Below are 19,029 nucleotides of genomic sequence, written 5' to 3'. Positions count from 1 at the left end.
TAAATTCCAGAAAACGTTGAGCACAAGAGTTGGTCCATGAGTAGTTTTCCCAGTTAATGGTGGGGTAGTTGAAATTACCCATTATTAGGGTGTTAGGTTGTACCCTGATATTTTCCAGTGTATCAGGAAATGAGGAGTGGGAATCCTGGGGCATGGTAGGTGATCTGTATCAAGCTACAATTTGGATTGTTGTCTTTCCCAGAGTTAGTTGCACTTGGATAATCTCGGATGCATTATGCTGATCAACTAGCCTGGAGGTGTGGATATCCTTAATGAATATGGGCACGCCTCTGCCTTTAGTGTTTCGGTCCAGGTTAGGTGGCCGAAAGGTGTGGTATGAATTATAGCCTGGTAATGCAGGGGTACTCTCTGGAGCCTTGAACCAGGTCTCTGTCACTGCACAGATGTCGATGTTCGCCATTTTAAGGAGTGCCTCGAGTGAGTGCATTTTGAGGTTTAGACTTCTAGCATTGAGTAGCAATACCCTCAGATTCTTCTTGCTTGTACCTGTTAAGGCGGTGAATTTGTCATTTGAACCTTGCCTAAAAAAGGCACTATAGGGGTGGCTAGAGCCTTAGCAAGTATCTCGAATCCCAGGGGCGACAGGTGTAGGTGATCTCTGGCAAAGCATCGTGGTTTATTAATCATGTCATCCCAGCCAGACAGATACTGGCTCCCCTTAGAATGACACCAGAAGCTTAGCCACTTGTTGAAGTCAATCATTTTGTCCTTGTACTGTGGTATCATTCTCGGTGATGGCAGGATGCTACTCAGGGCTAGGGTCATACCTGCCTGGGCTACAAGATCGGACAGCTCCTCCATATCCCTTTTCATGTAGTCCAGGGAGGTACGTCTCAGGTCATTCACACCAACATGGACAATGACAGAGTCATATTTGTACTTGTTGTGGAGTGACCTGAGTGCATGCATTATGTGGTGGATCCTGGCACCAGACAGGCAGCTGACAGTAACTTTCTCTTTGTTTAGCCTGGTGAGTAGAACATTAGTGTGCCTGACTATAGAGTCACCTATGACTAGAGTGTTGGGTACGTTGTTATGTCTTATGGGCTGTGGTTGAGTGGCACACTGAGTTTCTGGGCTATGTGTCATATGGGTTGTGTTAGGGGGGTGGAGGTTGCTTGTGTTTCTGCTTTGGAGGTCCCTGTTGCTTGGGCAGGTTTTTACTGAGAGCCTCCATGAATGTAGGTGTGTGTTTTGTGTTTCTATCTGTGTGTGTTTTGGTGGTGTATGTTTTGAGGGACTATGTGTGGAGTGTGGTGTGGTGCAAGTGTTTACCTTCTCCTCTTGACTGTCTAGTCCAGTCTTAGGTGAAGAGAGCTTTGTTTCCAGTTTGGCTATATAAGTGCATCTCTCACAGGTTGTAGTGTTGGGTGGTAGGAGGAGAGGGTTGTCTGTGTACATGAGGCAAATGCTGCATTGCCCCAATATGCCCAGATTCATCAGGTAGACAGGAGAAAACACCTGGAGCTGACCCTTAGACATGCCTGGATAGGTGTTTATTTGTTAAGTGCTAGAAACTGTTTTCCTCTAGAAAGTGAGGAAAGTTGAGTGCTGTAGTAATTTGTAGCTTATTTAGTGCTTACAATAAGTTCTGAACAAGTGCTGAGCTCAAAAAAACAGACGAGTGCTGAAACAAAAAACTGGCTAGTTCTAAGAAACAAAATTAAGATAGAAGCTTTTCCTCCAACACAGAAAGGCTTGGGGGCTGAGAAACCCACAAATAGTCCTCGACACAGCAAATCTGTATCCAGACTAGACTACCCACAGGAAAGGCAGGAAAGAAGCTTAGAATTTTTTTTCTTTAAGTGGAAAGAGGGAAAGGAGGAGCAGAAACTAAGCTGATTGGCCTTCTCAAATGTTCTCCCTGTATTACGTAGAATGAGGTAAAGACACTAGACTGGGAGGAGGGTCCCAGATCAAATTTACAGTTGGGGCGGGCAACTGCAAAGCCACCAACTATATATGTATTGTCTTTCCCTCGGTGTGCCCACTTTTTCACCACTTTCCAATCACCCCTTTTTTCTTTTCTAGAAATTAGTGTGGGGTTAAGCTGTTTTAAGTAGCAGTAAGCGGGATTAAGCCTGTTTGTGTAGCCCTAAGCAATGCTTACACAGATTAAGAACTTTTAAGGCTAACTGTCTGTAAGCATATTTAACCAGAAATTAGCATTGCTTACCATCACACAAACCTGCTTACAACTGCGTTAATCACTTTGGATCCCACAGCTCTTGTTCTACCCAGCAAACAGCCTGTGCAAGTCTTGAACCCAGAACCCTGCACACCATAGCAACAGCAATTTAAAAACTAACCATCTGAGCTGTAAACATGTCTGATGTTTTTTCAAACATATCATGCAGCGCAGTCATTCAACAGGAGGGAAAATGTATTTATATATGATATATATAAATACATTTTCCCTACTGTTGAATGACTGTGCTCCATGACATATATATATATATATATATATATATATATATATATATATATATATATATATTACATATAAACACACACACATATTTATATATATATATATATATATATATATATATATATATATATATATATGTGTGTGTGTGTGTGTGTGTGTGTGTTTGTATATGTGTGTGTATATATATATATATATATATATATATATATAAAACTATATATATATATATATATAAATATATATATATATGGGTCTACTTTGTGTGTTCAAAGTCCGGGAATATCGAATACGATATTCTCGACATGAGTACACTGAAAGCACAAAACATTGAAAATGGAAATGGAAATCTCCATGGGGGGTGCAGGGGGGCTTGCCTACACTAGTTTAAATTCTTTATTTGTGTGCAATTTTTTTTTTTCAGACTTCGATTGTTTCGTAGTTCAATACATATGGTTCGATCCATATGCATTCGAGCTATGAAACTTTCGAGGTCCCAATATATGTATAGTAGACCCTATATATGTATTTATATATATATTTATTTATATATATATATATATATATATATATATATATATATATATATATATATACACACACACACACACACATATATATATATATATATATATATATATATATATATATATATATATATATATATATATATATATATATATATATATATATATATATATATATATATATATATATATATATATATATATATATATATATATGTGTGTGTGTGTGTGTGTGTCATAAATACACTGGAGAATATTAGTGTCCAACCTAACACTATCATACTGGTTGACTTCAGCTACCCCACCATTAAGTGGGAAAGCTACTCATGTACCAATGCACATGCCCATCACATCAACTTTACCCTTTCTAACATGGGTGACTGTTGCTCTACACCAATAGTCAACACCCCCCTTGTTATATCTGAACACAAATTTATCTCTTTTGGAAATCCATAGCCCTCCTACCCCCACTGCACAGGTAACCACCATGAAAAGCCTTTCCAAAGCTAACTATGGCCTTATAAAATCAGAGGTGGCTAACCTCACAGCAGCCATGCAAATAGAGACAAGTTGCATGACAGCTGAATCAAACAACACTGCACTCTGAACACTTACACAAATGCATGGATACCACCTTACCCAATACAACCAGGACCCTCACCTCCAAAAAAAGGAAGCTGATTTGTTGGTCTCCGGCCATAAATAAACTGTACAACAGAAGGATGGAACCAATATTGAATAAGGTGAAGTCCCAAAACAGGAAATAAACTCTTACCAGCCTCAATGAATAGTTGAGATCCCTCATCAAATTCTACAAATTTAGCTGTGAGAACAGAATTGAAGCACATAGTAAAGACAACCAGAAGGCATCATATAGTTATGTAAAGAATCTCCATGGCAATACCAATAATTGTTCTGAGCTACTAGACAATGGTACCTCCCAGACTGAACCAACAAATAATGCCAATATGCTGGCTGGCATCTTGAGTGTAACCATTACCCCTTGAGTGTAACCATTACCCCTCACTCCCCCCCAAAGGACCAATCACAATACCAGTACACCGCTAGACACCCAGTATTACTGCAGCACAGGTTAAAACCCCACTGTCCAAGGCCGAGAATCCAGCTTTTATGGGACCTGAGAATGTCCATGGCTGTGTTCTACATGAACTACAGAGTGACCTGGCACCTTACCTGTGTGCCCTGTTCAAACACAGCCTCACCTCAGGCTTTTTCCCTAGTGAATTGTGCACTGCTACAGTCCCCCTCTCCACAAATGAGGTGTAACTAGAGACCCTGGGAAATACCACCCCAACTGCCTGACAAGTCTGTTATTTGAAGCTATAGAATGTATCATCATACACCTAACAAACAGGGATATGGGAATCTGCAGACTCTGGATCCCACACAGTTTATCTTTGTGAAGGGTAGGTAATATCTGCTCATTCAACCAGGTCATCTTCTTGCCATCAGTCACCTGAGCTGCAGATGAAGGCAAGGTGACACATACAGGCTACATTGATCTGGCCAAAGCCTTTGATAACATTCCTCACTCACTAAACTCAGCATCAACCCCTATATCACTAAGTGGGAACATAGGCAAAACACAGCGGTAGACTGGACATACTACTGTCATACATTGAGACAGTTGCAGATGCCACTTGGTTTGTTGTAACATCCTTTATGATGAATATGACGTCGGTAATACCAATAGATATGAGTATTTACTGATTGCATTCCCCAGAGTCCACAACTGATTTACCAAGGACACCAACTGTCTGGTGAACAGACAAAGCATAACAGGCAGATGTGGCCAGTCTGGGGCCATCATGCTAGTGGGGAGGTATGTCAGAGTGACTCGTGACATCACACACTAAATGCATGTCCACACAAACCCTGTCAATCTATCAGTCCACCATGTGTATAACAGCACTGATAACATAGAATCTGTTCACAAATCTGGGGATATATCCCCCATGTTGGTTGGCTGTCTCCAAATGTCTTGTCCTGTGATGTATTGCCACCCACTGTATGTGAATCTGTAGGCCACCACTTCTGTAATGTGTCTCACACAGGCAAGGAAATGGGGCAAGGCCCACATTAAGGAATATCCCATATGTCAGAACTAGCAGCAGTGTCCAGGCCCACAGCATAATATAATGTGAGCACCTACATAGTGGCATGGCTGTAGCAATACCTGACATCTGCACATCTGTACAGAGGACAGACAGAAAGTAGATAGCCAATAGGTTATGAATTAGGATGAATGTTTTGAAAGAAACACGTCTTAAACTGAAAAGTATGCCATTACTACATGACAGCAGTCCTCAATGACATGTCCAAAGAGCATAGTAGTCTACAGTTAATATCAGCATATCAGATTAATATCCAATAGGAGAGACATATAAACATACAGCTCAGACACCAAGAACAAGATACTCAGTACTCAGAGTCCAGCTTTGCATGCAGGGGTGTGTAGTTCCAGTACTACAATCTGCAATCTACTCTTACTTGAAAAAGCTCTGTTAAAAGTACTAACGTAATGATACCATATGCTTAAACTATTTCTGTCAGCCAGTGCACTGTTGCTGGTGCAACACGCAAGTGTGACTGCATATAACCTGGGATATTACCCATGTATGAAACAAATCCAAAGAGAAAAGATTGTGGTACTACCCATGTATACCCAGGTGTTCCATACAGTATACTCGCACCCCTTGCTACTGTAATGACAACACATAGAAGCATGTTATGTACAGCAAATTAAATACACTTATTAAATATGTCATTACCCTGCTATTTCATCAGACTGGAATGTGATCAATGGTTACCAGGGCTAAGCTATGCTAAGCAGGCTCAATCATTTCTTAAATGTAAATGCTAAGAAGATTTGCTCACTGGTAAGCGAAGCCTACACGGTGCAAGTGCCTTTTCATTTAACAGTACGTTAGCAATGCTTACCATCATGCAAACCCATGCATACATGCTCAATGCTGCTCAAAACTGCTTAACCACTCTGTATCCAACAGTCCTTGTTCTGCCTAAAAACAAAGCAAACAGCCCTTGCAGGTCTCGAACCCAGGACACTACCCACCATAGCCTATGCAATTTACTAGTAAACCAACTCAGCAGCATCCTTTGAGGATTTTTTTTTAAACATATCCTTCTTTACAGACAGTTTACAATAGGGAAGAGACAAGTGTGCAATTAGGAAGGACTGGTATCTATATATATATATATATATATATATATATATATATATATATACATGAATAGAAACATACACAGAGAGAGAGTGAGGTATGTACGGAGATCCATATATGTGTACAACACTACAACAATATATAGATATATTACCAATACATACTGAGGTGTACACATATAAATATATATATATATATATATATATATATATATATATATATATATATATGTACACATATACGGGTTCTGTTCAGAAGCTCGAAATACTGAAATCTCGAATTTCAGTATTTCGATCCCAAGAAGCCGAATCCACATAATAGCGAAAGTTTAGAAGCGTGAAATTCAAAACCTCGAATACCGGAGGTTTTGAATTTCATGCTTCTAAAGTTCTGCTATGGTCATGTATTCAGGTAAGTGTGTGTGTGTGTGTGTGTGTGTGTGTGTGTGTGTGTGTGTGTGTGTGTGTGTGTGTGTGTGTGTGAGTGTGTGTTAAGGGGTTTGGGTAGGGGATGTGGTGTGTGTCAGTGTGTTTTGTTGCTCTGATGTGTGTGTGCGAAGAGAGAGTAGCTTGTGTGGTGGTGTTTTGTGTGTGTTTGCATGTAGTGCAACCTCAGAGTGAGAATATTTAAGTAGGGGATGTGGGGGACTGTTTCTGCAGGCTGTCTGTAGATAGGCTGCCAATATGGAGACACAATGGGTTTAACATACAGGGGATACTGTAACTATTGCTATCTGTGTTGCTTGTGTGACATGGTTGGTTGTAGCATAGATATTCTGACATATGTACTGTTTTACACTGTGATGTTTCATATCATCAACTACTGACAGTTATCATTCTTTGCTCACAGTTATTTATCAGGAAATACAAGATGAATTAAGCTGAGACCAATATTCTGAGGCATATCGACTTCACATTCTGGCACAAACCTGCCATTGTGGAGGGGTAGCTACAGACAATAGACTGCTGGTTCTGTGTAAATGGTGCAGGACCTTGTTAGTATGCTGGCTCCTTGTGCTTTTCTCAACTTCAAGGAATGGCCATATCCTGCTAGGGCCATACCTCTCAGATGTACAGATACACCCAGGTTATTCAGAGGCAGGACTCATATATCTGGTCAGTTTACCTTCACATTGTTGTTTACAAGCGGTTTTGTGGCTATTCATTCGTGGGTTTGCAGTCGGGAGTAGTATGGGTGGACATTAGAGTTTCAGACTTCACACACTCCATGACATCCATGCTTCTACACCCCCCTCTGCAATTCTCTCCTCCACCTCACATTATGTAAGCAATATATCGGAAGTGTCCCTATAGTTGGGCCTTTATCCCAATAGTATTTATGGCCTGATCCACAGTACTTGGAGTAGGATATGGGGAGGCATGCTACTGACATTTGTCAACATGGCCTTGTATTTGTTTTCTGTTTACTGTGTTAGGTTGTTAGTTGGGACCCCCTGGCATTCTGTACATTGGCACTGTGGGTGAGGCATGGGCCATTGCCAGAGGATGTAGGCCATTTGAGAGTGCTGCAAGCCATCTGTTACTGCATTTCTACATGGGATTGTGGGGAGGGGGTGCACACCTGCAGACTTTAACATTTGAAATGAATGTACTGGTATTTTGGCTACTCTGTTGGCTTCCATTTCATATTGTGTTGTGACCTATCATACAGACAGGAAGCATATCAGTAGAGTACACATGTTAGATCTTTATGGCATTTATTTCAGTTTCAGACTTCTTATTATTCAGAACTAGAATGCAACTGACAGACCTGCTGTAGTATGTTTGTGTAGGTCTGGTGGGGGGATGTTCACCATTGACATCATTTGGGGGCCTTAGCCCAGCCTTTCTTCATAGTCATCTACACCTGTCCTGCTGGGGGAGGCTGGTGGTGGATATTTGACCATGATTGACATCCGTGTGTGTGACCTATTGACACCCACAGTTCTTTGGGCCATCACATGTACTGCAGTGGGGGTACTCACCATGTATAGTGCTGCCTAGTATGTTGACACTAGTATTTGTTATGAATTTCCTGCTGTCCCATATAGCTGTCTGCTGCTATCCCATTCAGCCACCCAGTTCCCTTGCATGCTTGCATCCATATCACACATACAGGTATGAGAACATACTACTCCATTCAGTAATTGATAGGAAGAGTGATCCTCAAAAATTACATTAAAAGCACCAGCAGTCACTCAAAACAAAAGTCCAAGGTGCCCAAGGAAGCAGGAAACAAGCACTTTTAAAATACATGATTTATTACACAAAACCACAGCACATAGAAATCCCAATACACATTAACATTTCTGAAATCTCAGCCTATATGTTTTCATTTGGTTTACTTTATCAGATGTGGACTGTGAATGATGACTGCTGCTCTAAGAACCATAGGTTCTAGGAAGAGTGACTTACCTTGTTGCTGGGCCAGTATTGAGGACAGTGGTGGAGGGCTGACTATGTTGGATGCACATAGTTCACTCCCTGTACATGGTAAAGCTCGGGTAGTGTCATGTTTGGCATCTGTTTTGCTGTATGTGAAAGTTGGAGAGAGGTATCCGTCCCTGGGTCCTTACAGTGTCAGTGTGTGTGGGCGGTGGAAAAATATATGTGCTCATTGGCATGTTGTGTCATGGCATCCAGCAACTGGTGGAGTACCCTGGATGCTGATGCCTGTGAGACCCGCATGATATCCCCAGTTGGTCTTTGGAAGGTACCTGTGGCTAGTATTCCTAAGCCTAGACATACCTTGGTATCCACTGGGATGGGTTCCCCTCTATTAGTTGTGTGTGTAAGGGTTGGACGGCACAGCTCAACAATTTGCTGTAGAATGTTCCTGTCCACCCTATAGCACTCTACTATCTCCAGCTCATGTAGGCCCTGGTAGGTTACTCTGGGTCTGTACACTCTTCTCCTCCTCCTCACTGTGGGTCAGTTGTTAGTATTCTCCTCCTCACCACCCTCAGTCTCTAGCACATATTGAGGGAGTAAAGCAGCAGTATCTAACATTTTTAGTTAGTTTTACCAGTTAAAAATCCCCCATCTATGTACACCGGTGGTTTGGAGTTTCGGGGAAAAAACAGTGTTCTTGGCTGCTGCATGTGTAATTGGCTGATTCTGATACATTCCAGCTGCCAGCTTTGCTAGTTCTCCTTGATTGCCTTCCTAGTACCATTTCCCCTTCCCAGTTTCTCCCTATTTAAGCCCCGAGGAATGCAGCCATACCCAATGCTCAAATATAAACAGTGCTGCCATTTTTTCTTATTTTTTTTTTTTTTGTTTTTTGTTTACATCCCAGTGTGTGGTGCACAAACCTGTTTAGTCTATATACACAGTGCTCAGGCACATCTGACACACACCCTTCCCTAGCTGTGCTTAGCTAAGGGCAAACACGGGCCACAGAGTTCCAGTATGCTTACAGCAAGCAGGACACACCCCCTTATGAAGTCATTCAGCTCTTACACTTGCACTGTTGTATTGCTGCACCTACATGTTAGGTACAAGCTGACACTTTGATGAAATCTGTGATTCAGTATAACTCCCCTCATTTGCATATCCCAGTGTGTAAGTCATTAGTTACTGCACTTAAACAGACCCTTTCCCCTTGACAACCAGTGCTCCCTGGTGTTGTTTACATTTTGCATGCCATTGACTATAATGGCAAAATGCAGAATTAACTTAAAATTGACTTTTCTTATTTTTTTTTTTTTATTTTCTGCATGATCCCATTTGCACGCCACTGGCTTAAGCTTAAACAGCCATGATCGGCCATAAAAAAATAAAATAATAAACTGCTATTAATGTCAATGGGCTTATATTTGGCCATTGGCATGTGTGTTTGACTGTAATACATGCTTTCCATGAGCTGTCCTGCCTCTGTTCAGATGCAGAAATGCATTCAGTTACTAACTGAATACATTTCTGCTCTGACATTGTTCCTGCATGGAGTCTGGCCAGCTTTGTGGATCGCAAAATCACCTTATTTGCATGTTTTTTACCAGCAAATAAGGTGATTTGCATCCCACACGGCTTTCCATGCAGGAACAGTGTAGGGCCACTCGTGCATGTGAAAGCGACACTTTTCTGGATTGCTCGGCAGCCATTTTCTGTGCAGGAGCTCCTACACTGTTCCTGCATGGAAATCAGCCATTCATGAATCCTGGTGATATAGTTTTATAAATCAAGTAATGAATCCACAGGATTCAATAAAATCCATGTAGGCTCTGTGTAGTGCCTACAGGGAATATACCATTGTACACAGCTGCAGTTCTCCCTCGGCAGTGCACCATGCATATTAATCATGCAATGCTAACAGGTAGCTTAGTAGTATATGTGAAGGTATACTACTTTTCATACTGTCCACACAGCTGAATAGGTAGAGTCATGGCCTAGAGTGTTGTAGGTTTCGGGTTCGAGTCCCGAGCAGTCATACCTTTTTTTTTACATTTATTGCTGTGGAAATGTGTGAGCTGACCTAAACATCAGTTTAATGTAAAAACAAATGTGTTGCACTTTAAAAAGCTTTGCAGTGCTAGGCACTGCTTAAACATAGTTAACAACTACTCTTGTTTCTGCATTGCCAAGCTGAGCTAAAACATGGTTGTGCGGGTTTACGTGATGCTCAGCACCACTAAGTGGGTTTGTGTGATGCTAAACAGTGCTGCGTTTTTTTGAATGTTGCAGTATGGTGTGTAAGGGTAGGATAACAGACTATATTAAAGGCAATATGTGGGAATTCTGCAGCATTCATTGGAGTCTTATAATCTGTGGAGCACCCTTTCAGGTGCAGAGGTGGGGTGTACAGGAGTCCAGAGTATTTGTTGGACTCCTGGTCCGAAACTACAAACCCCCAGCTGCTGCAGGGTGATTACCAGGGCTCAGAATGTAAAGCTGAAGTCAGGGATCAGTTGGCCAGGGATCTTACCAGTGCTACTGGTATCTCCTGCACTGGTGAACAGTGTCATCACCACTATGTTGACCTGAAGCAAAGAAAGAGGGGAACCTTGGACACATGGGTCCAAGAGACTAGGGATGGGCATGCCCCACAGATATGTAAGTATATTTGTTACTACTTTGCTAAAATACAAGCAGAATCTGTGCAAAACTGGTATGCATAATGGTGTGCTTCTCTTCCAACAGCTGCAGCTGAATGGGCTCGCAACATCCCAGTCTCATGCAGGATGTGCCATGAGTGTGATAAGTAATGATATTTTCTGATAACTGTAGTGCAATAATCAGTAAACAATATCAATAACAATAAGCAATAAGGTGTAAAGCAGGATTGTGGTTTGATAACTAATGTGTTTTAATAAATGTAGTACAGATGTATTCACTGCATATCTGTTGTAATGTTGCTGCAGTCAACTGTAAAACTGAAATAAATAAAGAATGCAAATGTAATTACCTGATAAATGTATTGCACAACCCACAGTACAGTTTGGGGCTATCTGCAGCCCACTTTCAGTCACATAATGGTCTCTATTCCTCTCACTCCAGAAACAAGGTATATGGGTAAGGTAGCCCACTTTCTGGGGAGATATCATGTGTATACTTCACAGATTCTAAGCAGCAATAACAATAAAGTGTAAAGCAGGATTATAGTTACATAAAAACTTGTAGAAATAAGTGCAGTAGGGCTTTATTCATTGCATGTCTGTTCTAATGTTGCTGCAGTCAATTGTTACATAATGTGGACATGTCCCATGTAGTCACAGCTTCTGGGTTTTACTCCCATGCAGTGGCTGCTGGTGACTTCAAATCAAAGGGGGGCTGCAGGAGATAGCTGAATGGGTGGGGTCAATGGGAAGGGGTGTGCCCAACTAGAAAGGGGAGGAGCTATCCTCAAAACCACAAAAACTAACTTTAATTAAATAGGCTGCCCTGGGTGTTAAACCCTCATTATGAGAGTCCAATCAAGTCAAATGAAATGTAAAAGAATAAAAATATTTCAATGCATTGGCTGTATGACAGCTTACTTAATATCTAGATGGAAACAAAAATGTTGTGAGGCATGAAAAAATAAATTACTTTTTAAATACATTACTGGAATGCCAGTCAAAATCAAGTATAAGAAAAACAAGGACCACTCAACTCAAACCACTTCTCCTTGCACTGCAGTTCTAATTATAATTTATATTCAGCTTTATTAAAGTACCAAGTAACATGCTGAAAGTAGCAATCTCTGTGATGCCCCCACTTGTAAAAATGTTTCCAAAAAAGACCTGCTGCCTGACAACTATCTACTTGTTTCATGGGGAAAACATGATCAAAGTAAAAAATGAAAAGCAAACAAGAAACAAGCTCAAGATACATTGCTTAAAGGATTACTGTACAGGTTATGGACCACACATGAATGGCATTCTGTTTAGTTTACGGGTAAAGCCCTCAGAGATCACTGAAAGTCTCCAACAAGTGTAATGAGCTTCTTAAAATAATGTAATCCTGTCCTTTATTACAAATACTGTCATATGCATTTCAATACCCAATGCTTATACATTATCTAGTTAAGTATTCTCTGCATGGCAACAACAGAAAGGTTTCAATGTTGGCAATTCTTTAACAGTATGCTTATTAAAGCTTACTTGCTTGTTATGATCTCAGACAAGCTTACCTGATGGTCATTAAAGCATTGTACTTAAAACACAGAGCAACAGGCACTTTAAGTAATAAGCATAAATCAACAGTACAAAAATATGACAGAAACCAGACCATTCTGCAAAATCAAGAACAGATGAAAAGCCACTGTAGTACTTCAAAATCAAGTTCATATGAAAAGCCACTGTAGTACTTGTGTCTACCTTGGATGGGGGTATACCCTGCACATTTATACTGCATAACTGCTCCTTGCCTTGCTTGGACACATCCAGAGTCACTACATGGGGGAGTGGGGTGCAACAAGTATGTCACAAATTGAAATGTCTCTGGCTCACTGTGATGGCCCTGACACGTTTGTCATACCTCTCACCCTCACAGCAAGAAATCTGGGCAAAGCCATACATAGAATTCTGACAAAAGCCCAAAAATAAGGACAATTTTTTAAATATTGCTCTTATAAACTTAGAAAGATAATAGAATAGTTGGTCTTGCATTAGTACGAATTTTCTGAAGGATATGAAATCAGAAACTCAAATGTCATTATTTTCTAACTTCAGTCTTTAATGATTTACCACTAATTTGCCAAAAAAAACACAATTTTATGAAAAATGGACTGAAAATGTGATGCAAAAATATAAAATAGCCACACAATACAGCTGGGAACCTGTCAAAGAAGGGACACTTTTTTTAATATTAGTACTGCTAACTTGAGAAGCTGACAAAATAAAAGAATCTACATGCATTTCTGAAATAAAATGAATCTATAACTCTGATTATTACAGTTATTTCTTAATTGTAAACCCTCCATGTTTTCTTCCAAAATTGCTTTTTTGCAGAGAGATTATTAGGGGAAGAGTAACATTTTGAGCCAAATTCGGGGACAGTTGAGAGGTTTGGCTATGCCTAATTCTATAAAGCAATTTATTTGCATGTACCTCTCAACCTGTTAATGCAATAAATATGGACAAGGCCAAATATATTGGGGGAACATATAAACAGTATTAAAAATTGCTCTTGTATAAACTGAGACAGTTGATAGAATAACAGGTCTTACTTTAGCATGCATTTTTCTGAAGGTTATGAAGTCTGAAACTCAGTGTGTCATTATTTAGTGACTTAATTCCTAAATGATTTTCCAGAAAACCACAAATTTTATGAGGAACAAACCAAAAATAAGTAGCAAAAATCTATTCATTCTGTGAAAATCTGGACAGTTGAGAGGTATAGTTCAGCTGGGGCTGTCTTTGAGTTTGCCGCCCTTCCCCCCTCACAAAATCATGGTCGAATGGAGCCCTCCCCCCTGCAGCCATTCCAAAGATCCATTACTTGGCTATTTCACTCCATTTACCATAAACACTAATGTGCATACTGCTTTACTTCTATGATGATTTGGATTTCATTTGAAAGTTTTATTTTGCATTTTACAGCACAAATACTAAGACATCTGCTAAACAAAGCAATGCAGTCTCACAATGAAAACTGGCTTAGTATTAAAAACTTCTCTGCCCTTGAAACTCACATTCAATGAAACAGCATTGAAACCCACATTCAAAGAAAATACATTTTGCCAGTGGCAGATAAAGATTAACTTTGGGCTGTTTTCAAATCATAGGCCCCTTGCACATGAAACATACATGTGCTCTTTGATACACCTTCCTGATTGTACTAAATTATATTCCTTGTACAATACAGTACAGTTGTTAGACAGCATTTCAAATTTATTGTTTTGAGCATTTTTCCAGTAAACAATGAAACAAAATGCATGCACCAATGACAAAACTACACAATTCAGAACATTTCCATCATAAAAGTCTACTCAACCTTCTACAGTCCACCAGTATTAGTAAATATGCACAATCTCTGAAGTAGTAAAAGTCATCTAAATAATTCCACATTAAAGAAATCTGTAACAATGAAGAGGATGCTGCTAGCAAACAACTTTATATGTCATTGTTTATTCATCTACAAATAAAGTGCCTGTTGCCCTTGAGGAATAAATTGCCTATGTTGCATGCATTAAAAAAATGATAAGCTAGTAATATCGCAATAAGGACTGTATGGCAAACTGATAACAGGTTCATAGTTACTACTCTACGTATCTTTGCCAAAAAGGACTGCAGCATCCACCCACTTTACAACACAGTACAGTATCAGCAATGCATATATCTACTGTGGGAGTAGAACCCACAGCCTTCTGCATCAAAAGCAAGTACACTACCTGTTGTACTATTAACAATGCGAGCAGGCTCAGAATAAGCAGCACTAAAGTTTTGTTCCCCTGCAGCTCTCAGCTCCTTGTAAAATCTACTTGATACACAGTTGTATCTCTGAACTTTGCAGCACAAGAAATCTGGAAAAAGCTGAAATTTATGGGGGGGGGGCCCAAAAACCAGGGACACATTTTAAACATTGCTTGTATAATGTTGGAAAGTTGCTAGAATAAAATGCTGTGTTACACCATACACTTCACTGCCACGTCTTTAACCCAGGGGACCCTGTGCAAAACAGTCAGAGAAACATACCACTATGCCAAATCAGCTGTTTTGTGAAAGAGAGGACGATGAACTTAAATGGCTACCATTTAGTGAATTCAGTTCTCACCATAGCTGTCACCCTCTTGGCACAAAACACCTGAACAAAGCCAATAATGGGGGGAATACAGCCCCCAAACATATCCAGTGAATTCAGTTCTCACTATAGCTCTCAACCTCTTAGCAAAAACAATGTGGACAAAGCCAGTAATGGGGGTGGGGGTGGGAATACAGCCCCCAAACATTCAATGAATTCAGTTCTCACCATAGATAACTGTCAACCTTAGCACAAAATACCTGGACGAAGCCAATAATGGGGGAATACAGTCCCAAAAATAGGGACAAATTTCAAATATCCATGTTATAAACTTAGACAACTGCTAGAACAGTTTTGTGCTACCATGTACTTTCTGAAGAATATGAAGTCTGAAATTCAAATGCCTGTTATTTTTAAACATTTAACCAGGAAACTAGTCTGACTTGGAACAAAAGACAATTTTCAGCAGAGCAGGGAGAAATGCCAGGCACATCTTTGTAAGATGGGAGGGCATGCAGACACCACACAGAAGGCACTCCAGCCAAGAATCAAACCAGAGAACATGTAGCTGTTAGGCAGCAATGCTACCAGTGCACCACTGCACTACAGACTTTGGAAGGAAAAATGTAGATACAGAAACCACAGATTTTATGCGGAACAGAACAAATATGAGGCAAAAATCTACATTTTTTTTTTTTTAGAAATGGTGGTGGATAGGGAATTCAGGTCCTTGCCACCTGCATCCAAGGTACAGGGTTCAAGCCTAAGTATCTCTACCCAGTCACCAGTATATGGTAACTGGGGCATTTCACACACACCTGTTGTAAATAAATGTCCTACCTGTTTCATGAATGAACAATCCAGCTAGTGACCAAACACCTACCCGTTTCATGAATGAAACAAGCCCACAGTTCAGCCAGCGACCAAACACCTACCCATTTCATGAACGAAGCAAGCCCACAATCCAGCCAGCGACCAAACACCTACCTGAAGCACTAATCTGCCAAGCCTGTGCAATGAAAGTCCCGCAAGAGCAGCTCACCCCTCAGTCCTCATTGGTTCTGTCTGCAGCCGAAGCAGTCCGGAGCTCCTCTTCTGTGTGGTTGTTACCGCACAGATTCCTGGGTATCTCACAACAATGATTGCTGGGTACCTCTTTGTCTCTATCTGGACTGCTGATAAAGGCAGTCTGAGTTCTTCTAATGTGTCTGCGCATGCAAAGAGGAGTCAGGACTTGTGATTTTTTTTTTTCTGTTTTTGTTTTTAAGTTTTACAGATTTTTCTTTTGTTTTTTCTAGGTGGGAGGGCTGCAGTCTGGCAGTCCGAAAGCATGAGCTGCCCCTGCTCCCATGCCTGCCATCTAAGACATGATGGTTGTCTAGTCTATTTAATATACTCAAACATACCTCTCAAGTGTCATGATTTTTCTTAATGTAATGGCAACTGCCCAATCTGTTTGGTCCATGATTAGCAGATAAATGATTACCTGGAATGCAATGTATTTGCAAATCCATTTACTGAACACCTTGGAAGATTTGTACATGCACATTATGTGAAACAGTTCTGTGCAGTTGTGTATCTGCATTTGTTAGTGCTTGGCCCATACTGTCCTATGCGAACAGCTTGAGAAGTATTAACGTGCTACATCATCTATAACAGAAACTGAGTCACTGTGCTCACAAATGACACTGCACATCTGTAGATGTATGTATATGCAGTCTGTGTATTAATATAATCTGCAACTTCATTAATGGTGTGCTTTTCTCTCTCTCTCCCCACCCCTTATCTTCTTTAATTGATTAATGCTATTTATTATTACGATTTAATATTGATATAGTCTGTTAAGTTAACTGTTTTGTTGGAGTTAAGGGTTATTTCATTCTGGTTTGCTGTTAACATACATACTGTTATGTTATTTAATGTTGTGTTCCACATAATATACCTTAATTTGTATTTAGATTAATCAATATTATGTTCCATTATGCTAATACTAACATTGGTTTGGTTATTACTAAACTTAACTTATCTTTATATCAAATTTACTACAGAGCAACAAGGTACCCTGGCTCCAGATGATCCACCTACCTTGGCTCCTCCAGCCATGGCACTTGGGCCCAGCACATCTGGGACCCAGCCTGGTTGTTCCCCCCTGCTGCCCTTGCACTACCTGTTGTGTCAGGTAGTTCTGCCCCTCAGAATGGGGCTCGTTCCCCATCTGGGAGCAGTGGTAGAGGGGGTGTTGTCATCTGAGAAGAACTGCCAGTTTTGGTACACAGGATTGTGTTCTGTGGTTTTGGATGCCACCTGCACACGTAGTTTGGTCCAATTGACTTGACAACAGTTATGTTGCCCTCACCCCTCTCTCTGGGGATGACGGTTCAAATTCATCTACAAATTCGGTCAAAGGGCACAGTTGTTGCTCTACAAGAAATGGATAGCTCTGGTTCTTCCCTACACCCTTCTGCACATGCTACCTGCCTTTCACTATTTTTCCCTCTGCTTGCAGCCCTTTTCATCACTAACTTTTCTCCCCCTTTTTCTTTTCTTTAAAGATTTTTTGTGGGATGCTGCATGACTCGGTGAGTTGTGCAGCATCGCTAAGCTCAGCTAAATGGAGCTATATTGCTATATATGTTTTAAATGGTAATAAACACGTACAAAATAAACACCTGTCCCCTATTAGAACCTGAGACCATCGCACCTGCAGACCACTACATTAACCTGCCAAGCCTCACAGCAGTTAATTAAAACTGGTGGTTTAAGCAAAACATAGTAATTGAAAGTTACCCTAATTAAGTCGGCGTAAGCACAGCTGCACATCATGCTGTGTTGAGCAAACTTTCTGAAAAAGTAATGGAAAAACTGGGAGTGTAATTTCCAGTTGGTACAGGACTACACCAATAGAAAGCCAGACAAACACTAATAGATATAACTGACATCTGTAATACCAGGTAAATGGGCACTTTTAACAGCAGCATGTACAAGTACACATGCTAAAACATTAATGGCAAAATACATGTTCATCTGGGACTCTGGTGGATAAATACATCCCTATAAAGCCAGAAACATAACAATGCATATAATGGAGGTATGTCACAGGCTGTATGTGTGCATTTATACCTTCATAAATAGAAATGCAGTAACAGTGAGTCAGTAGCTCAGTCTGTTAAATGCTTTGCAAACAGTAAGTTTTGCCACACATAGTCCTGGGTTCAAATCCAGTGGTGTGTAGCATTTAAATTACATTATTGTGAAGCCATCAATGAATGACTGAATCATCCACTCTTTACCCGCACAATACATTTCAAATTAAATGTCTGCTTTTCACTGATGGAAGTCACAGGCCTGCAGATTGCAGCACACTTGACATGTCCCTGTAGCAACACTACAAGTGCATAAAGTGTCAGATCATTCATTAATATGCATTCACAGATGATCTTTAACTTAATTAATGCAAATGAAGTCCACTAATATCAGAGTGCAGCACACAATCATTTCATAATGATATTACAGATTAGCACAGCTGCATAACTAGCATACATATATGGAGGTCCTGCTAGTAACAAGTACTTTAAGCACACACATACCAAATGACTACCATAATGTAACACATGGCCTGACAGGTGCCAAATGGTTGGTATAATGGTATATTTACCCCCTATGTTGCTCAAGAACACAGCAAACATGTT

This window comes from Protopterus annectens, chromosome 3.part0 (genome assembly GCF_019279795.1).
Source record: "Protopterus annectens isolate FY-2018-M chromosome 3.part0, PAN1.0, whole genome shotgun sequence".
In the NCBI taxonomy this organism is placed as follows: domain Eukaryota; kingdom Metazoa; phylum Chordata; order Ceratodontiformes; family Protopteridae; genus Protopterus; species Protopterus annectens.
The sequence above is the reverse complement of the archived record's forward strand: the minus strand, read 5'-3'. Positions refer to the sequence as shown.